The sequence below is a fragment of the Larus michahellis genome, chromosome 6 (genome assembly GCF_964199755.1).
Source record: "Larus michahellis chromosome 6, bLarMic1.1, whole genome shotgun sequence".
Lineage (NCBI taxonomy): Eukaryota > Metazoa > Chordata > Aves > Charadriiformes > Laridae > Larus > Larus michahellis.
Genome location: NC_133901.1, coordinates 61,113,200 through 61,135,964, shown reverse-complemented (window position 1 = coordinate 61,135,964; position 22,765 = coordinate 61,113,200). Strand labels below are relative to the sequence as shown.

At 40.7% G+C, this 22,765-nt stretch overlaps 1 long non-coding RNA gene across 1 annotated transcript; it reads right to left on the bottom strand.

Annotated features, from left to right (window-relative positions):
* Nucleotides 1-396: 396 nt before the first annotated feature.
* Nucleotides 397-19,193, bottom strand: LOC141744833 (uncharacterized). Its single transcript, XR_012587598.1, has 5 exons — nucleotides 19,005-19,193; nucleotides 5,776-5,889; nucleotides 4,573-4,648; nucleotides 3,253-3,322; nucleotides 397-3,141 (listed from the first exon to the last, which is right to left on the bottom strand). It is a non-coding gene; the product is annotated as an uncharacterized LOC141744833 (long non-coding RNA).
* Nucleotides 19,194-22,765: the final 3,572 nt, after the last annotated feature.

Genomic DNA, 22,765 nt, shown 5'->3' with positions numbered 1-22,765 from the left:
AGGGCATCCAAATGGCACTTAAGATGGAATAAGGAGCCCTTCATAAAGCTATTAAGAAATTAATAATTACAGGAAGACAGATGTAATTACATCCAGAAGATCAATGCAGCTTTTAATGAAAAAGAATTTCAAGACCCTAAATACAAATTGAGATAAGAAACTTCTGAGGCTCCCCACATACCCCCTGTGAGATAAATGTGGACAGGGAACAAAGGAATTCCAATGATGTTACACAAGACAAAGTGATTCTTGGATCCTACTGAAAACATTTGGTCTGGGCTGCAAAACCATGCCTTCTTTGATATATGATTATGCTTGATGTTTACAAATGGTCCTAATAAGAAAGCCTTTATTGTGCTCACTGTAAATGGGGAAAATTATATGAAAAGTTGCCTCCTGTTCAAAACAGTTTCTGTTTTACAGCAGAGATGACAAAAATCTTACAGGCTCCCCAAGACTTAAGGAATTGTAAAAAATCTGTCCCACCCTGCAGAAATCTCTATGTAATGGCATGATAGAGAAGGCAAGTCATGATTATCCCTTGCTTGTGGTTGGAGCTAGGAGACAAAGAAGGACACTTACATGTTGAGTGTCTGTGTTACGGTTGTAGCCCAGTCGAGGAAGAGAGGGGAGAATGTCGTTGGTCCTTTCCTTTCCTTCATTCGAATCCCCTGGGTTTAGTGTGGGCAAGAAATACAGGATCAAAAGAGTAATTCTGTCGGGCAGAAATTTTTACCTCCTATCTGCTGTGGAGAAAGTATACAAAGGGGAACAATAATAGCTGACTCCTGTACATAGTGGGGAATTATATGGGAACATAAGCACAGAGGAAACCAAACTGAATTAGCAAGTCAACACAAGGTGGTGATATCACTTAAAATAAGCCTACAAAAACCAACCACTCCACTTGCGTCTAGGGATAAAGCAGATGACCTTCACATAGGCAAATACACACAACAGCGAATTGAGTGCTTTGTCAAAATAACAAAGAAGAAAAAAAAAAAGTCACCAACTAAAAAAAAACCCAGAGCATCATAAAAATAGAGCAAAGGGGAATAAGCTATTGCTAAAATCCCAGGGCCTTAAGAAACAACTGAAAATGGTGATACATGGAAGAAAGTTTAGCATCAGCTAGAGAAAAAGGCAAACACAGAAGGAAAATCTTTTTGCCAATGAACTCTGGAAAGGAAATTCTTTCTTGACCTTCTCTCTTTCTGCTCCTTCAGCATTCAAGTTCATCTCTGTACTGTCCTTTCCTTATGACTGTCTCCAAATCCCATACATTTACACCTCATCAGAAGAAACAAAAAATGCTATACTTGCAACATATCTGTAGTAGGTACAAAACTTAATTAAAAGCAACGCTTTGTCTGATCAATGAGGGAGTTGGAGGAAAAAAAATAATCAAACTGGTCTTAGTGCAAAACAGACATTGAAGAATAGCTGCGGCTAAAACATTGCAGAACCCACCATGGAGAACAATTCTTCACTCTCTAAAAAGAGTGGGAGTTAGCTCTGCTCCAGATTTGCAGCTGTTACATCTCTGCAGTCTTTGCAGGAAGCGTGTCAATTCACACCAACCAAAGATCTAGCTTAGAGTAGAGCACATTTGAAGGAATTTCCTGCTCAATATCTGTCTGAAGTTCGTCTCCAGCACTCACCAGAGAAGTTCTTTTGTTCTGCTGTCAAAAATAAAACCATCCTCCAAAGAGAAAGAAAACCCTCAATTATCAAATTAGTGGCTTCAGCAGTGCTTTGAGAGAGCAGCTAAAAGGACAAACTCTCGATATTTTGAGGATTAGTGAGCATTTAATAAGAAAGGCACTGTATATAGCAACTTGCGTTAGTAATTTGAAGGCCTGATTCAACAGGACAGGAGAGACAAAAATCTGACACTGATAAACAGATTTACCATCCACAAACTAGTTGCATTATGAAACTGCAAGCCCAAACTCCTTTTCATAACTTCAATATACATTATCCTTTTTGATCTGCTCCAAATCACAGTTAAAATATTACTTCTGGGCGTATATTTGTCAATTGTTAAACATGATAGACAATGTGTTGACTTAGCTGTAATACACTGAGTATCTGACCGTAGGGTTCATTTTGGAAAAACTCCCTGTTCTTAAAGTGGGAACACCCTTGAAAATAGAAAACTTTCACTAGAAAAGAAGAGAAGGATTTCTTAGAACCATATCACAGGTAGAGAGGGGTGCAGAATGCCTAGGTGGGGAAAAGGTTATCTGGGACCTTGTCTGGTCCCACAAAAGGTCTTATACAGTATAGGTTTAGCCCTCAATACCTAAGACATGAAAGATGATTATTTATAAGAATTTGAAATGTGAAGTTGTAAAGACATAAGAAATGCAGAAGACACAGCAATTTAAGGACAAGGGTTTGTTTCCTTTATGAGTTTCCTCTTTGCAGTGAGTTCTTCCCATTTTATTTTGGGAGAAGCCTTTGCCTGGCCATGGGTTTTCCAATAGGACTCAGAAGCAGGTTGTCCAACATAAATAAAAAGTTATCAGATTTGATAGCCTTCTGTATATATTATTGCCAGATGGGAATGGGGAGGGATTAAACCCAAGAATAGAGCTTACAATGTGGCTGTACTATCCACTGGGTTACCAGGTCAGAGAACTCCAATGGATTATTAATACAGCCCATAATTTCCTTTGCTTTCCTTACGAGTACAGAATAAGAAAAAAGATATTTCAGATTGAACAGAATATTTTGTATGATACAGACGAAATGCTTTTCAGTTTCAGTAATAACCCTCACCAATTAAATGTTATCAGAACTGATTTTTCCTTTGATTTGTTGGTGTGGATATTGGATGAAAAATCAATTATTCATTTCAGCACACAAATAAGTGTCCTCAGCACTTTTTGCAGGATAATGAATTTACTTAGCAGGACATGAACTTCAATGACAAGATCTCTGTGGGGTTTTTGTTTTTGTTGTTTTGTTTGGTGATTTTTTTAAAAATGTGTATGATGTGTGGAACTTAGGAGACAGGTGAGCATCTCAGCCTGCTGCTATGCTTTGCTATCAGAAATGTTTCTGTGAAGTGGATGGAAAAATCCCCTCTGAATTGCTGTGATTTCCATTGTTCTGTTCCTCGTTTAGGTCTTCCTCCTCCAAAAAAAAAAAAAAAAAAGGGTGAACACTGTTTGGGCAGCACTCATGCAAAACTTAGAATAAAGTTGTTCACTAACAGTGAAACGTACTGCATTTGAGCAGCCTTACCTGTGTGAACTTCTGAGAGAGGGATAGGAAAGGGATGACGATTCATCTCCAGTGCTCTGTCTCTGAGTTACTGGGCAAAAAGATAAAAGGAAACAGACAAATCCAATTCAACTTTGGAACTTCTACTCATTGATTTAAGTCTCCAGGGACAGTTTGTGTTATCACAGAAGCCAAAGAAGTCTACCCCATCTGTGTCCAGGAGCATTAAATTTATGATCTTCTTTGTCTTCATTAGTTCTCAAATTATTTTACCACAAAAGGGACAGCAAAAATCAGGAAACTTCATTTAAATTCACATGAGTACCTAAGCCACACAGAATTGCAATGAACATTGGGTCCCCAAAACACAGACAATCTCCAACAAAATCCGTTCCAATCCCTAAGTCCTGCAGAACACCCAGATTTTCTGTGTGTGTGATCTGGCAGCTTTCCTATTGTGCCAGACTTCACAGGAGTCCCGTATGAATCCCTAGGCTCTTGGCCAGGACAACCCAGAGACAGGCTTTGGGAGCCTACCATCTTCCTCATTAGGGATTGGCATCGATTGGTCTGTCTGCATTAATGCAACTGAAGCTGCAAGTCCATCTGTGTGGGGTTACCCATAACCTGGGCAAAACTGGGAAGTATTTCAGGTAAGTTCACTTTGTTCTTATCTGTAGCCTTAATAAAACATTGACTTGTGGTGGCTGAAACCATTTTGAGAAGCATTTGAGCCTGTTAGAGACACTGTTCTAGGAGCTCAGATTCTCCTCTGTGCTGCTGAAACAGGATTTGAATGTATGAATCACGACTGATAGTGGACTGAATGGACAGTTGTGCTCTTCTCTTGTTACTATTACAAAGACAACTCTTCACTACTCATAACACCTTCAAGTACGGGAGAAGAGAAGACATCCTACTGACAAGTACTATTACCGATGCGCATGCCTAAAAAAGTTACATGGACTAAGAAGCTGAAGTTTCTTTGCCTATGAAGACTTTTTCTGTCATTCATATCAAAAATCAGTATGATCATCTCTTTGCCTTTTCCTTCCACCAGATTGTTCATGACCTCTTAAGATTTCTCTTACCTCATTTCCAAAGCAGCAATCTATTAGTCCATGCAACAGAGCTTAAACATGCCCATCATATGGATGATAAAACAATCTGGATTCCTCGTCACCCAAAACACCATTTCCCCCCCCAATTCCTTTCTCCCTCTTCCCCTAATACCCATCTCCCACTCCCCCCTGTACATCTGAAGGAGCACTTTGACAACAACAGAATTCATTAGTCAAGCCAGCTCCTGTGGCTTCATAACTCATTCCCCTTGTTACTCACTGTTGAGTCATGGAGCAGAAGGTGGGTGCCTTGATCTTGAAGGGAGGACAATGATACAATATATTTCCATCAGGTGCTGGAAGAAAGGTTACAACCTGCTTCATAGGGAATTCAATTAGGAATCCCAGAGAGGAAAAGAAAGTGGGTATTAACTCCTATAGATGCCAGAATGCTTTCAATCTATTTCTGTTTCATCTCCTTCCTCTGAAAGATTTTTAACTAATCACAACATTAGATTAGTTCTGTTAAAACAGTAGGCGATCAATTTTGTTTCAATGCCCAGGGAAAGAAATTTAAAGATTCCCAGATGTTTCATGGAAATCACCAAAAAAGATTCAATTGAGAAGCAATTCTGACACTACCTGAATTATCTACCCAAGTATTTCTATTACACCGCTATCTGGGTATTTTTGTATCGCGAGGCATTTCCTACTTGTTCAGCAGGAAATGTGGATAGACTCAAACAGACAAGTTTTCACTTGTTTGTGCCTTTAAAGGCAGGGCTTTACCACATTAAAGGTAATGTTTGGCATAGTCCATTTGGCTTTTAGTTCTAAATATCTGGAGAAGAGATCTTATGACAAAATGAACTTAACATCTCTGGTTTTAATGCCGGTGAATGCCAGGAGGGCGTATGAGGTCATCGTCTTCTGTTGGACATTATCAGCTGTCTCCATAAAGGAGGGCTGGATGCTAATCAAATGCTATGGGAAAGTAGAAAGTGAAGTTTTTGTTCCTTGAAACATTCTGAACCATCACCATTTTATCTCCTCTAATATTTGGAACAAATATAAACAAACTTTTCTTTCTTTTCTTCTTTGTGTGTATGCATATGTTTGTGGGTATAAAAATTAAATTATCTCTACAAAGCTGAAAATGCATATGTAGAAAAGATATGTTTGGAAATGAGAAAACAGTTTTATCAAACAATTAAACATTCTGATATTCCCAAATCCAGACATGTCATTTAAATTGCTGTTCCAACTGATTGACCTTTCGAGGAATTGACATTTAACTGCCTTCCTTTTTTGCAAAACTTTACCAGCATAGAGTGGTAGCCTGATTTTCTGATGCCACCATTTTTCCTGATGAGTCAGGAACCATCTGGAAGAAAATCCATGTTTTCATGCTTGATGGAGATAATTTCTTGTGCATAGATTTATGTCACATATTTACGTTAACATTATCAGATCTATCACTTACTTTCCATAAAGTTCAGGTTGCAGAAGTTCATAGGAGACATTGCTGAATAATTGAACCCACAGCTTCCTTGTGACAGTCAACAATGTTTTTGCTCTAACTTCATATTCATGGTGGCTGTAAAGAGAGTTAAGGATAAAATAAAGTTGAAGCTGCATCTTCTGTGCAGATGGCACATATTTGATGGGTCAGATCCTCTTGCAAGAGGTGCTTATTGCTTTATTCATTTCATCTACTGTCTGCATCATGTCATTAATCTAAAGTGGAAGATCTTCACTTCTGGAGGTATTTGAACTGCTTGGAAAAAGATGATCTCATGATAAAGGCACTGAACAATGGAGATATTTATTTCCCACATTCCATTTCATAGATTTGCGACAGGACAGCAATGGATCCAAACCCCTCTGTTGGTGGGTGTCTCAGAGCTGTGTTGTATATTGTAGACTGAGAAGCAGCTTCTCAGCCAGTAGATTTGATGAAAACCGTGGTCAGGCTGCCTCCCAAGGACCACTTCATAAGCCTGAGGTCAGGACACAGAAAGCATGTTAGATACATGGTTTAAGAAAGCAGTGAGAGAAATTTCATGCAACAACTTGACCCAAAGTCTTTTGCAAAGAAGTAGCTGATGCACAGTTGAATTTAGACTTGCAACTTCTAGCAATTGGCAACAAACCAATGCAAGAGAGAAGTGCTGACTGCTGCCCACTCTGCCTTTCTACCAGACTTCATCACCCTTTTAACTGAGGCAGCAGAACAAACGGCGTGTCCACCTCTGAGCCACTGCAATTCAAAGCTTGATGTATTCACTTCAGGGTCCACCTGGAGAGGTGCCCAAATCTGTGGAAGTTACATCCATGCCTCCAATGAACAGCACAGGTTTCACAGAGCCAGCTCAAGTTTTCTCAGCAGTGGAAACAAAACCAAATGTTACCCCTGGGGGTAAAAACTAATGCCAGCCCCCTCCTGTCCCAGGAAGCAGAGAGGAAGGAGGAAGACGGAGGGCTGAGATGGAGGCCTGGAAATCTGTGCTGCCTGGTTTTGCAGCTCTCCTGAGGGTGGGGTGAGCAAGATGGTGAGAAGCCACATTCGGCACAACCATGGGTCTGCATATCCCAGTCCCACTCAAGAAGTGAGCGGGGATTTCCGGAGCCGTGCGGCAGCAAGCAGAGCCACCGCCTTATCAACAGCCCAAGCTGATGCCTGAGGAGCCGCTGCCGCCATGTTGTCCCTGCACACTATGTTTTTAGGGGGTGTCACACTGGAGCTGACTTTAAAGTAGCTACCAAAAACTGCGGGAGTGATACCTGAGACAACAAGAGCCCAGCAGAGACCAGCTAGCAAAATCTTCATCTTTCTCCTCAGTTCCCCTAAGCTGCGTGGGGCTGCAGCTACCCTGGGCACGGCAACACTCCCTTGCTGAGGCTGCAGAGCAGGCAGAGGAAGGGAAGGAATTTAGCCCCATCGGTTACAAGATGTAAATAGATACAATCATTTTGCTTGTTCAAGGTGGAGGCATATATGTTCCTAGGCAACCATGTCTTTTGGGGGAATTTTGAACCTCTCTTGATTCTCTCTCCTACTGCATAGACTGAGATCTGACCATTTCAGTTTCCTACTGAATATTTATTACTGTTTTCTATATAGTGCTGTCTAGTGCTTGGCACAGCTGGTCCTAAGTTCAGTGAGGAGTTTTATGCACCACCACTAATACAAACTATGTCTTAGCAATACTAATGATGAATTTACAGTGGTAGAAAGCAGAGATTTCCAGCTAAATCACAATAAATTCAATAAACCTAAACCCGGATAATCTACCGTGCATTCAGTTACAATGCTTGCCTGCCATGAAAAGCAAACACAAAAACCTGCTTACTAAAAACACCCACCCACGCCCCAAAAAAAGAAACCAAGCTGTCCTTCCAAGGAAATTGCTCCTCCTTTCTGCCTCCCCCACCCATTGCTGTTAGCTTAATAGCAGAGAGAACACATAGGAATTCCAACTAGGTCTACCTTGGAGGGATGCAAAGGACAATCCAATGAATAATGCTGTGGGAGTGATTTGTAGTTTCCCCCAAAGCGTGAGCTGATTTGTTATGAATAGAACTCAGCCTGCCGCTCTGTTGAAAGCTAAGTCTATGTGACTGATTTTCTTTTAATGCATTTATGGTAAAGAATGATCCTGCATTTGATCGTGTGACCGATCACCCTGACACATACAGCTGGTATTCTACCTGCACAATCATAATTCTACACATACCAACAAAGAAAAAGCAAAAAAAAAAGAGCCACGTCTTAGCTGACTGCCTTACTTTCTCATTTCACTACTGCAAAGGCCATCTGAGTCCAATTCTTTAAAGACACATCAGTTGAAAAGAAGCATTTGGGGTAATCATTTTGAGATTGTATTTGCAGTGTGGTTTATAAGGACAGCATATGTGGATTTTGACCAGAGACATCACTTCTTGGAAAGGCAAAACTTGGTAAAAATGTCTGGGATTACGCAATTGATTTTTGGATGTTCTTGTTAATTAACGAAGTTTAAAAAGCTTTTCATTTTCTTCAGTAACCAGATACAAACAAGATCAAGTATTATGTTTCAGGGCAGAAACCTACTGTCCCGGAAGGACTGGGGGAATTAAATCACTATATAAGTCTTCTCTATTCAGAGTGCTTAAATACAGTCTTATATCTCTGCATCCAAATGGAAATTATTTGGCACAATATAGTGAAAATAAACCTTGTATTGTCCCTACCTCTACTGGCCTGCTTCTGTGGACGGCTTTTATAACTGAAACAGCCCTTCTATACAGTGACTTCTGCAGCCAGGGGCAAGACCCAGGAGAAGGTGGTTCAAGGCACTAGCAGTTTTCCTGCCATGGGTCCGGCCCACAGAGGAGGAATGCTGCTGAGTTCCCTTTCTGCAGGGGACATCAAAGTTATTTCGTACTGATGTGGCCTCTGCAGGATGTAAGAAACCCCACTGGAAACAGCTTGTGCTTTTAGACACCTGGAAGAATGGAGATCGGATAACTCACCCAGGGGCTGACCCATGGCTGGAAGAGGAAGGACGTCTTTAACAGATGAAAATGGCAATGGATAGAGAACACAGCATAAAATCTTTCCCTTCTATTTCCTATTCATTAAACAGAGATGATATCTTTCTTTTTCTGAAGAATATCATTCACCCAGTTCCATGCCATCCCTCAGAGATGAAACTGGGAAAAATGTAACCACTAAAACTGGCCAGAAGTGACCAGTGAGCAAATCTTAGCAATGTTTGGTCCACATTGGGTTCAGATACTCATGCTCAGAGAAAAGTCAAAGTCAGCCACCATTCTATCTGAGGAAGCACTTCCTTATACATCTCTTTTGGTCCTGTTTGCTGCGTCACTGTTACCTGGGTGAACTACCCAGCACATCCCAAAGCCACTCCTCCCCACTCGTGATCATTTGTATAGACTCCTACGGTATCAGTCATGAGAGACAGAGCCAGTCTCATCTGACAGTGTTATTTTAACTATGTTGTTTCTGATTTTTAAGGAGGGATGACAACATCGCGTGCAAACAGGCAGTGATGGTTTAACTGTGCTTTTGCAACAAGTCCAGAAGGAGTAGCAGCATGAAGTTATACTGACCTGTGAACAAAGACTGATCGTAATTTTCCAGGGATATGTTCATACTGTCACAAAGGTGTGAGCAAGGCATTGAAATTACATCTGTTAGCTAAGGGCAAATTACCACTGCTACAACCACTGCTAACGATATTGCTGAGGGCTGATTTCACAAAGAACATCACATTGCCTCTGGCTATGAACTCATATTGTTCACACCAAAGTCTGCTACCATATTCATAGTTCGGGCAAATATCTCTTATTAATGTCAAAGGCACTTAAACATCCAAATAATTTTTGAACTTCTGACCCACAGATAATTTTGTAGGAGATGAGGCTAGAATTGGATGTGACTGTTTCTCACATACCATCAGGCAGCCATTTGTCTGTCGAGCAGTGAAACAGTAAATTGGTGATGAGTGGGTCAGGTGTAACAAGACAGAAACAATCAACACTTGCTAATTTTTTTAAAGGGGAAAAATCCTTTGGCATTAATCCCCATGATTCGTAAGAAATAGAGGCAGGCTGGCAAAGTTTAAGTGATTGAAAATGATGCCCATGGCCTTCTACAAAATCTGATTACAGCTCCAATGATCGATGGGTTGCCATTAGCAGAAGGGAAAAAAAAAAATGTTCAGAAATTGAGCCAAGTAAATCAAGAAAGGCCTTTCGAGTTTACAATGAACACTTCAACATGATTCAAAAAGTGTTTTAACCAAGATTTCATTTTCTGTAAATATATGTTGCCTTCAGAATATGAACTATTCATTTCCCTGAGTCCCTTTTGAGCCAGATTTTCATTTGGCATGAAAAGATGCCCAACTTTCCCTGCCAGGTTTTCAAGGCTTCCTTTGATTTACTTCAGTGACACTGGGGGACTTCAGCTTCTGCATCTGACGTCTGGCAGGAACTCTCCTCCTTTCAGCTGTAGGTGGTCAGATGCATGAAACTTTGAAGGCCTCATTGTTCATTTGCTGAATTCTTTTTCTAATACCTGAAACCATTCTCCTTTTTTAGAAAGAAAAGTAGTTTAAGGTTCATTAAAATAGAGTATGAGCTCGTGTTATGACTGGCAAACTCAGCCCACTGCAAAATAAAAAGCAAAGTGAAAAATAACTGAAAATCTGAAAATAAAATTGTTCCAACATTATAAGCAGTGGAGTAACAGGTGTGACTGGTTCGCTGACTCAATTGAGAGAGAAAGCTGCTTTCATGTTAGGTCAATATTTCATAAGTTTTAAAAATCAGAAATCTAAAAGTAGGGTTTTTTATTTCATCCCAAGTGAAATATTTCCTTTCAGTGCTGAGCTTTCAAATATGTAACATTTATTTTTTTCAGAATGGACCATGTCTCAAAAAAAAAAGTCTTTTTAGTCTTTTTATTCAAAGTGTACCCATTTTGTTTGACAAGAAAAATATTATTTTCATTTACTGAGATAAGAGGGACACCCTGCCAGTCACACCTCCCAAGAGAGAAACGGTCTCAGGCAAAATTACAGCTCGCGTATGAATGTTTGTCCTAGCCTCAAGCCAAGACCCAGCTGTACCCTTTCGTAATTTTCCTGTAACATCAGTATCTCATGCCTTCTCTCTCAAGAGCTCCGAACTGAAGTCTCAGCTCTGACACAGGCTGTGCAAACCGGGACCATCCCTGCTCTCTTTTTTAATTCAGAACGAATTATCTGCAATTTGCAAACAATATTTTTAGCGTTATACTGACTGCCACTTCCTTGGAGTTTTTTTACCCGAGATCAGAAGACTTTCTACAGCATCTGCTTTTTTAGCCGGTGACCAGAACTCCTCTGAGGTGTCACAGAGAAGATCAGAACAACTCTCAAGGGAATTTTTAGCATACTTGATTCTACTGCCAAAGCCTAGACAAAGTTGTTGCCTTTGTTACCCCCAGAATATGCTGGCCATACATGAAAAATCTTGAAAGCATGCATATCACCAAGGTAGCATTTGAGAATTTTTAAATTAAACCAAACCCTGTAAAGCAAGCAGAAGAGCAACAGACAACCTCTTCATTTATTAGGCCTCCTAGAGAGCTCTGTGACATAAATAAATGAATTATGGGTAAGTTGATTTCAGTTTGGTTTTACTCATACAGCGTAATGTAGTTTTTTGTTAATTAAGAAATAGAGCATAACCTGACACTATTTGGGGAATAGGATTATAGAGATGTGATTTTATGTTAGACTGCTGTGTAAATAGACTCATTCCCAGATTGTTAGAGCAGTGAGCATTTTGAAAACATACCTGGAAAGCCTGACTATTAGAGCAGTATAACCTTCGTAATTATGTTATTGTTGAAAAGATGGCAAAATAAATGAATACAATAGATCGAAAGTGCACATAAGCATAAAAGTTTAAGACTGATGCAGAAATTAATTGAATAAAATGAAGCATTTAAGTAGCATTCTTTGGACCTCCATATGCAAATCCCTGTGGTATTCTTGTCCAGAAAAAGTGAGTTTATGAGCAGAAAAAGAACAGTCCATTTCAGGGAGTCAAAGGGCTGCGGTGAGCCCTCTTCTCTTTGCATGTTCACAGCACATTGTAAATCCTTCTCTCTTTCCTGAAGCGTATCATCCCAAGTTGATGCTTTGAAACAGCTCCTCCTCATGCTGATGGAGACCCAGGCCTGATAAGGCACAAAAACCAAATTCTGTGTGAGACCCTGTCCCTCTCCTCCTCCCTGTACTTCACGGCTGGACCATCCTTTGCTGCATCTCTGATGGGGATCCAAAGTGGTGTCTTGCAGACTCAGAAGCAATTTGTTTCCCCACTTTCACAGAGGAGCCTCTGGGAACCAGAACTGTCTTCACCATGAGATGCGAGATGGCTCCTGCTGCAAGAAAGCCACCAGAGGGAGCGATACCATCAGAGCCACCCTTTAAACAAGCCTATTTAGGATTGCTGGAGCAGTTTGGTGTCAGCTCACTAGAAGATAAGTACTGCTTGTTGAGTGCTATTTTTAATTAAGCAAAGATAGCACTCCAGCAATCATGGGACTGATGATGCAGCAACTTGCCAGCTTCATTATAACTGAAAACATATTCCTACGTCTGTCCTGGATTGCTCTTCAAGCACCTGTGTAACAGCATCATTCCCCCACATTTCCAAGGAGACAGATTCAGTTTGGTTTGGAACCAGAGAAGCATTTAGGCAAGAATTTGTAGCAGAGTCAGGACCATTAGCTAAATGCACTCTGCAGTTTTCTGGCTTGTCATCATGGTCCTTTTTTGTGACAGTTTACAGGGTGTAAGAGAGTGCCCCAAAGTGACTGAGGCTTGCCTGTTCCTGCTATGCTGATCTAGTACAGCGCCCAGAACATGGACTTAGAAAGCTAACTTGTAGATGTCTGTGAGATTCCTTAGTCGAGGTGACACCATTGCCAGGTCATCTTTTCCCTGCCTCTGAAGCATTTAACTGGAAAAGCCCACAGTCTTGAAATGCTGGATCAGTACCGTTCCTTTCAGGTTTATCCATGCTGGCTCACAAGGAGAGCCCCAGAAAGGCACAGACCAGCCTCACAGGAAACAGTGAACCAGACTTAAAATCCAGCCTCCAAATCAGCCCATGCTTAGAGCAACAGCTGGGTCCCACATATCCAAAGCCCACAAAGTGAGTTAACATCTTAGGAACTCTTCTCCACAGGGGCTATGTTAGCTGGGAGCCGTGGGAATAGAGATGTCACCCTCATGGATGGTCTGGACAGGAATTCTTCAGCATTATAAATACGTTGGCTGCAATTTTTCGATTAAATTCAGAGAAAAGATCACCTCATGGCACACCTACCCTGTTTCTTGCAGTTACAGATAACATCTATGGACCAACTCCATCTTTAATTTAAAGATGTGTTTTCCCCCCTTATGGGATGTATACTCCAGAACAGCCCTAGTCCAATGTTTAGGAAAACAGAAAAAAATAGTCTATCTTTATGTTTAGTTTAGTTTTGCTTGTTCTTCGGCCGATATGCTCTCTCCAAAATGTTTATCTTCACTATAAAACCTACCCAGTGTACGACATCATCATCCCTTAAAAATAGGCATTTTTCTTTTGTTAAAAAAAGGCTCTTTTTTCAGACTTTTACTAAGGCTGGACCAAAGTGTCTTTTACTGCTTACATGACTGTTTGTTTTTAGCTCTTTGGACCAGGGATCCTAACTGCACCTACTGTGCAATGACACCCCCCACCACCTCCCTGGCATGTAGTAGTGCCACAAAGCAGAGTGTGCAACAGGCACGGGAGCTGGCATTTCACAGCAGTAAGAGCTGAGTACTGTTCTTGATGCTGCTACTAATCTCCAACGTGAGCTTTGCAGATCCCTGCAACTCCCTATTTCCTTCGGTTAAACAGGTGCAGCAGCTGCACTTGCCTCCATTATGGTCTATTTTGAAAGATGCTGAAAAAATTGTACTAGGGCCAAGTATGATATTTTTCCACACTATCTTTGCTTAAGCTTGCCTTCTGTATACTACACGTAAGTACAACTACAATTTGTATTTAATGCAAATGTTTTCTCCTCTCCTGGCATAAGGGATTCAATCAATTGAAGAAAAATTCAGGGCATTTGGGATTAGGGCTATAAAGAACCTCCACACTTGAAATAACACATCCCCCCATCTGTTTTAATTTAAAACCTTCTTAAAACCCATTTTCAAGTTTCCAGAGCAGTTATAAGGTGCTTTAACACACATGAAGCAAATGAAATTATTTTGTAATGAAAGTCTTGTCATACATCATTAGGATCTTCCTCCTACCTATAGGGCCATTTAGGAAGCTGAATAAATCTATCCAGTTTTATAGCTGTAAGAGATGGTACATTAAGTTTGCTGGTCCCAGAGTGCCTGAAGAAATCCAAACACCAGTATTCTTCAAGTCCAGGCAATTTTATTTTCTAACTTCCAAATGTTGATGGGCAGAGATCTTCAACAGCAAATCCTCAGTTGACAACCATGAACAGAGGTCTACAAGCTTTAAAAAGACATATTTATCACAAAGCACACCAAGAGATGCGAGCGCTGAATTTATAGTGAACTCAAATCTATCACTTCCTCACATCCATGTTGTCGGTCTCTTCAAGGTACAGAAACCTGATATTCTGGACCTTTATTTAGTCACAGTCTCCTGCAGTACTGGAGATTGCTATGAACTGCAGGCAGATGTAGTCAGCTCTCACAGCCTGGGATATCGGACCCCCATCACCCCAACCAACAGGGTGACTGTTCCAACATTTACTGCCCCCTCAGCTGTGACAGCACAACCACTTCTAGGGCTGCAGCACCAGCTGGGGCACACAACTGCTCAGTATTAAGGCAGCAGTGATGGTATCTATGGAAGCATATGTAAAAAGACATACTAGAGCTTTTGGGCACTAAGATTTTAAATCAAAAAAATCATAGAAAACATACACTTTTAATAAAAATATGCATGATCAAGATCACTTTCTTTTTTTTCCTGAAGACACACCTATTGGGGATTTACTTTCTAGCATCCCCAGCTGTACCTGTCTTTGATTCAGACCTAAATTACTTTCATTCCTGTTATGCTAGCATCATTTTCCATTATACCACTGGAAAGGATGTAATCAAACTAATGCATTTATTGGGTTTGATGCTGGTTCTGTGACATTTCGCTTTTTGTTCTGCTGGAAAACTGACAGTTGCCTGGTTTCATTTGTGTTTCTGCTGCAGCTACTTGAATAATACATTTTTTCAAAGCCATCTGACTCCCTGTGTAAGAGGAGGAAAAAATAATGGAGATTTGAAATGGAGTAAGTTTAGTTTCCTTTTTCTGGTTGCTTTGTTGTAGTTAAGCAAAAATCCCAAAGTGACCCACTCTTTGCAGTCAATTCAATTTGACGGGTTGCTGCTCTGGTATGTGGGATCTGTGTGGGGGTTAAATATATAAGCTGTCTCAGTTTAAAAGTACAGTGGGACATGAATGAAAGACCACCATTTTTGTGGACATCAGTAACAGAAACATTATTAACTAGCTTTTCATTTATGACTTCCATCTAGAATTTGTTGCACGTTTTGCTCAAGCTTATATTTAGTGGCTGCTGACTTGCATGAATGCAGACTGAGAAAAACATCGTGACAGAACCCAAACCACTGTGTTTCCCTTCTTTCAGAAAGCCACTGGCTTACATTGAAGCCAGATGTTACGATTAGCTTCCCACATGGTTTCCATTTTGTTACAGACACCACTGCACTGCCGCACCACGGTACGAGACAGAGCCAGGCTGTGCAGCTCAAAAAGTCAGGGAAGTAAGACCACAGAAACCTTTGCAGAGTTCACTCAGGAAGATTTAGGTGCACTGTTCCATATATCTGGCTTTTGATATAGTCAGTAAAATGCTCATTGACAGGAAGTCAAAAATGCCTTTTTAGTCTTCATCCATCTAGTTAAGATATCTTCTCATCTCTTGAAAGCCAAGTCTTCTGAAACTGGCTTGCATCATTCCTCTTCCTTCCGCCCCCCCCCCCCGGGCAAAATTAACCAGTCTCTATGTGCTGGAAGAATTACCTTGATGTTTATATGAACGCCAAGATCAAATCTAGCCTGAAAAGAAGAACTGAGTATAATGTGTCCCACCAGCTGTCCATCTGCTTCCCATGCTATTAGCTCTGTCCTGCTTGAAGAACAGGCTCAAAATGTCCATACAGGGGAGTGGAGTGGAAGAGCTGACCCCTGCTAAGCAGGCTGAGCTGCAGAATACTGATCTCTCCTTGGGCTTGACAATATCATTCTACCAGATACTATGCTGAGATGCTGAGCATCCTCCAGATCTAGCCCTCAGAGACCACCAGAGTATGGCCAAAGCTTGCACATGAGCATTAAACAATGTGGAAGAAAATGAGTCTAGACTTCAGTAAGACCTCAGACTGCTGACCTCGTCTGGCACTGTTCTGATCCTAAAGCACCCTCAGATAGGAGCTTCAGCCAAAAGAGTGTGTGGCAGCAGGGGAGAACCGTCCATTTCTTACCAGAAAACAGTAAATAAGACAGGCATATCAGACATAGGTTGCCAGCAGAGAGTTTCAAATCAGACTAGGAAGCTGTCTAAAGCTGTCAATGAGAGGGGAAGAAGATGGGGTAAGGAGAACGTCTTGTTCTTATATATCATAAAATCTACTAGCACCTCCTGAGAGGGTAAAGGGATTTAAGACTTGTCTTTGGCCGTAACTGTCTGTGTCAGTGGCTGACCTGCTGCTCTGTTTACGCTCTCGTTCTCTCAGAAACACCACACTCCTTAGGCAATTCAAAAATCCTAAATCCATTTTCTCAAAAGAGTTTCCAAGTAATGGGCATCTTAGGGGCAAGGAAAGCAAACAAATGCTTCCTGCTTTTTGGAGGCTAGATTAGTGGAAAAATGTTATTTGATTATAGGTAGGCAGAACGGTCTTTTGTGTATTGTTTTGGTCTTTAGCAGAGGAAGACTTGGGCCTGTCTAATAAACACCAGAGATAAAAAAAAAAAAATCTCATTTCAAATGCATTGACGTGGACATAGTGGGAATTTCAGAGACTGAGAATGCCTATTAGCTTTTTACTTCCCAACCTAACCCCTTTTTTGTGTCTTAAAACACTCCATACTTACCTTTGTGTGTGTTCTGTAGGGCTTACTCCAATATCTTTGTCAAGACACTAACATCAAAAAAATATTCATTTAACTGCAGGTTTTAGCTTTCTTTTGCTCCTTACAGTTAAGGGAGATTGGAGAACCCACTCATCAGCATCACTATGGGTTAGTGCATGAAAACTTTCTAACACCCTCCACAAGTAACCCTGTGACCACAGCAATCTATCATCCCAGTGGTAACACAAGGATGCAGTACATACCCAGTTTAAAGTAGCCCTTTGCTCTCAACAGTTCTTTGTAAGTTACCCTAAACTTAATATTAAGCTCAGGTTTTAGCTGCCTTTTTTCCCCTCCACACTGGATGCAAAACTAGATTCAAACATTGTTGATTAACAGCAAAAAAGATATGGTCATTAAACTCCAAGGGTCCTCTGTTCCAAAGCCTTCTTGGATAAAGGTTTGGATACTGCTAAAGGAAGATAGTTCCCTTTCCAAAGTCAGCTTCAGATGGCAAGATGGGAAGGCTGATCAAGAAGTCACTTGAAAAAAGAGAGGGTAGAAGCTTTCCAAGGGAAATATCCTTCATTTGTCACCTCCCTTCACTACATTTTATTTTGTTTTTCCACTAGCAAATACTAGGTAAGTAAACCTCCCCAAAAATTACATGGTACAGGAATAATTACAGTGCTGTCACATGAGACACCAATAAAAAAGGCAAATTTGCCTTTAAAATACAGAACTAGTACTATTCTCCCGTTTCCTACCTGTTAACTATGTACTAAATTGGCCAGCAGCTGCTTCAGAGGTAGCTACTAGATATTTATTGCATGTTACACACAGTTGCTCAATTTTATGTGCTCTAGTAAGGGGAAAGCACACACTCAAACTGCACCTACTGTGCAAAGGCGGTGGAGGAGTGAAAGCCCCAGGGCTGCAGTTACCTAATGAAGTGTTGTATGTTCTGGGGGAATAGAGAAACACAAATGTTCTCTCTGAGCAGCCTTGCAAATTTTTTCTGGACCATCCTGGTAGCTTGACTCCTTGTTTAAAAATCTCCTTCAATTTTAAAGTATCAGACACCCCCAAAACAAACCTCCAGAAAAGCCCACAAATTAAAGCAGCCTACATAATTACCAAGACAAGTGGATGAAAATGCAGGGAAAGCAGAAGTTTTGAAAGTATAGTGGAGCATAAAATACAAGCATTTGCTATTATGCCCATCTCCTTACTGCCCTGAGCCTCACCAACACCACTGCGCTAAGTGATTTGTAAGATGCAGTGCCAATAGACACTATCTGCCCCAAAGGCAAACTTACAGAAATAAACAAAGAAAGGAATACGGGACACGTATTAAGAAACACTTTATCATAATCAATACCTACAAGGCCTGAAGAAATGCTTGTGCACCCAAATGTTTGTCTGTTTTTTCGAATACACCAGCTAATCTAACAGCAGAATTCCTTCTACTTAACAGACTTTGTTTGCTTATACCACCACATGATCTTGGCTACGATAACACTATTATCTAAGCTCCTAGAATATTTATTATATTAATATGTATTTACCTGAATTTTATGTTAAGTTAAGCAAATCATGAGAGGGAATAGACTCTCGAGAGGCAAAAGGCCATCTTGTCTCGACACAGATAGCCTCTCCGCAAGATATTAGGACAGTATTCTTACTGGCATGGAAAGCTGATAAAACCAAGGACAAAGAACAGGTCAAATCCCACTTAAAAATAACATTGAAAATTTACATAGGTATTTCTGAATCTCTGTGTTTTAGTAATTGAGTGCAAGGCAACTATCACCACCCTGCTCTTCAAAGAGATAATGTGCTTCCCAGAGAGATAATGCGCTTAAGTGTTCCCTTTGAAATCTTGTCAGTTACCATGTTAATAAAACCCCAACAATTTAAGTGCTAAACCTCAAAAGAATCCAGTGCACAGATTTGTAACAACTACACAAGGCAGGAGGCATCTTTTCAAGCACAGCCTTAGAGAGATACAAGCGAGGGAAGATGAAAACTTACCTCTCTTGTCACACCCAAATGTCATGTCTGGATAAAGTAATTGAAGTTCTCACCTGAACACACCAAAAAAAAAACCCAAGCAAAAACAAAACTCCACACCCAACCAGCAACACACAGGATGGTAGGCAGGAGAGGAATGAAGTAGAGAGGGAAGCTTCAGTCCCACAAGGACCAGGGGTACAACAGAGACTTAGTCATAGAGTATCAGAGCAGGTCAGGACTCCTTTTCCCAGGTTTTCTAGATCCCTCTCACAACAGGTGCTCACAGCCATGCTAATTAAAGCAGAGAAAGGAAGAGGAGAGAGGCAGAAGGAGCAGGTGGAGAGGGATAAATGTTGCTATCATTGCCCAAATGTTTTATTACAGCTCTGGCAATAAACATTAGCTGTAAATCAAGATTCACTGTGATGTACTAAAACAGGCTGCTTATGAAAATCTAGGAACTAAATCTTTTATGTTCTTGTTTAAAGCCTAAGAAGAAAGGATTAGGAAAGAGCCTGAGGAAGGTTAACAAGACAGTTTTGCAAATGTTTATAAGGAACTCCTCCTGAGCAAGATGAAAGGATGACTGTATCTGTTTGATTATCAAACAAATTACAGCCTCCAGCTGCAGCACACTCTACTTTTAGCCAGGCAGGTCCACAGTAACAGATGAGAAACCTTCTTCCAAAATGAGGACTACACAATAGCTTATTGCTTACTTGGTAGTCTAAAATGTCCCTCTTATGCCACCCTCGACATAAAAAGGTTCCGTTACTGGGCACGGCTCCCTGGGGTTGGTAGGAGGAAAGGGTACAAAGACAAACCAGCTGGTCCCACGTCTACTCTTTTAAGAAGTTAGCAATGTTACTGTATGATATCAGTCAGAGTCTCAGCGTTCACCCTGATCACTGGTATCCTCTGGTTGTCCTTTCTGCAGGGCTGCAGAGAACGCCATGCTGCCAGAGCCCAGATGTACCATTGCCAAGTAATCGCAGGAAGCCTAGAGCCACTGGCAGGTGCATGAAAGACAAATGAGCCTAATAAACTACTAAGAGAATTAGTGCTAGACTATTAAGCCCAGGTCCCTGGTGGTATGTAGGTATTTAAAAATCAGAGGGAATTAAGAGTCTAAATATATGTGTAGCTTTGGTCCTACAGATTGGGTTGTTGTACCAGAAATTTCAGAGCCATCAGATGGGCTCTGGATTCCCCTTGAAAAATCAAATGAGGAAAAAAAAAAACCACCTGAGGCTCCTTAGAGCTTTTCTTGCTGCAGAAATCTCCCTTTGCTTTGACAATAGAGCTTTCACAACAATTGGCTTTCACCTCTGACATTCTAGGCATCCCATATACTCTCCCCAGAAATTCCAGGCTGCACCCTTTTCTGGCAGAATTGTACCAGTTTTTCTGGCCTGATACTTTACTTTCTAGCCAGATTTTGGCTATTCAGAGGAACAGTAAGAAAGTACATTACTGTATTGTGAAGAATTTAGAATTTCAGCTATGCAGATCAACAAATGTTCCAGAAAATGCATGTGGACATTTGTGTAGTCATAACAGAGGAATGGTTGGGGAAAAGATTATGTAAATAACAAAAAATAATAATAAAAAACTAAGTTAGGTTACCCAGGTCAAGTCTATTTCCTTATTTATTTCCCTGTATTGTTCTAGTGTTTATTCCAGGAGAGAGAAAAATAAAGGGAGAGGGGGAGGAAAAGAATAAACAGAGGTAGCTTATAAAAATGTTGTAAGAATAATGCTGTTCCCATTATCACAGAGCACATCTGTCAACTCTATCCATTTCTTCTAGATGAGGTGGAGAGACCTCTGACATTTCAAATGCATCACCCTAATCAAATCCCTATCCTCCTGAAATGCTTTCTGAGACTGCATTATAGGTCTATAGAAAGCCATGAATGAATAATACTTTGGAGAACAATAAGTAAAGTATGAGGAACAGAGCTGAAATAACTGGGTTCGGTAGCATTAAAAAGTGAGGGAACCATTAATTCCCCAAGATAAAGTATTTTCAGCTCGACACCACTGAGACCTGCAGGGCTGTAGGGAGAAGCCACTCAATGTGTTCCCGTTTACCACCGCGGAGCAGTGCAATTATCAGCACGTCGCACTCTGCTGCACTGCCTGGCTGGGGAGTCAAACACCGAGTTCCGTGAAAGGCTGAGGGGCCTTTACAGGCAGTTGGCAGATTCGGTTTTTTAGCCAGAGAATTTATCTGACTTTCTCCTCTCACAGCCCTCAGTAGCTGCTTTTCAACTTCTCTCTGAATCTCAGAGTTTCCCTTGTCCTTAGAGTCAGTATTGCAGAAAAAAAAGGTACGAGGCAACGTAAGTCATGGTCCAGTACCAAAAACCATTTAAGAGTTACATTTGTTGGTTCAATTACAAGCACAGTAATTGGCTTGTTGTGTGATTTTGTATTTCTCTTCAGACACAGTTCACCTCATTTGAGCTCAGCCACCAAAACAAGGAGTATCTAGTCTGAACCACAGACTTGGGCTTCTACATCAATGAGGAGAGGCAAGCACATGCAGAAAGCAATTTTTCCTGTCTCAGGACTCACTTAAGACTAAGTTGTTTGACGTATATTCCCTTCCTTTTCTCCCTCCATTAACCACAGAGAAAGTGCAGAGGATAAGCTAGGTGAGGATTTGTTTCATCTGACCATGGGTGTCTAGAAGTTAAACACCTACACTCCCTAAATAGTCAGTGAGAGCAGTAGGAATCCCTACAGGGTAATTTGATCCTTCTGTCTTAAAGAAGGACCTTAGAGTGGACCCTGAGGAAGTCCTCGTTTCTGTCTGTTGACTGTTGAGGGAGTCTAAGGATGGGTTTCATAAGACTTCTTTTTGGGTGTTTACCACGCAGAGGCAGCACACAAATATTTAAATTTCTGTTATAGTTAATATCATTTATATAGAATAGTGTCAAGAAATTAAAGAAAGAGGAAATGAAAGAAATGAAAGAAATGAAAGATGGTAGCAAGGGAGAGAAAAGGTCCTCCTTTTTGACATAAAGTCAAAGGCAAGCAGAAAGTAGTCTAGAATCACAAAAATACCACTAGTGGGACTCTGAGAGGTCATTTAGTCCATCCTCATGCTCAAGCCTTGATCAACAAGAAGTGGTGATGTAGCAATGAGGAGTTTGCTTTGGGTACAAACATTGCAATGCTGTTATCCCAGCTGCTTAGATTCTTGGCACAAATTTTAATTCTTCATCTGGGAGCAGAGAACTCCAGATTTCAAATGCAAGCGAAAGGGGATAAGAGGGAGGATCCCATCAAATTACTTCATGCTCTGTGGACACATTGCTTTCATCTGTACTACTATCAGAAGGCTAAGGATTTAGGATAAATTACTTATTGTTGACTTAGTTGACGCTATTGTTTCTGCAAAAGAGAAACAACTGAAAACAGCTTTCTGCAAAGAATTTAAAGCAAGAAGTATAGTGTATGGCAGCAGGGCCAAGTTCACGTGGCTCAGCTGAATTCATTAGCAGGATCCCAACTGGAGTTACACTGATTTATGTCCCCTAGGATTCTGGTTCAAAATAACTTCTTAACAAAGTAGTGTCAGACTAAAACTAGTAATGGGACCTTCTCCAAGAGGAACTCACAGTTAATTTACAACCTTACAACTGCAGAGCAAGGCTTAGGTAAAAGTCTAAATCATGAGTTTGGCCAATAGAACTTGCTGGAAAATTTGAGACAAAATAACTTTTGATGGGAAAAGTTCTATAAGGCAGTATTTTCCTACAGAAAAG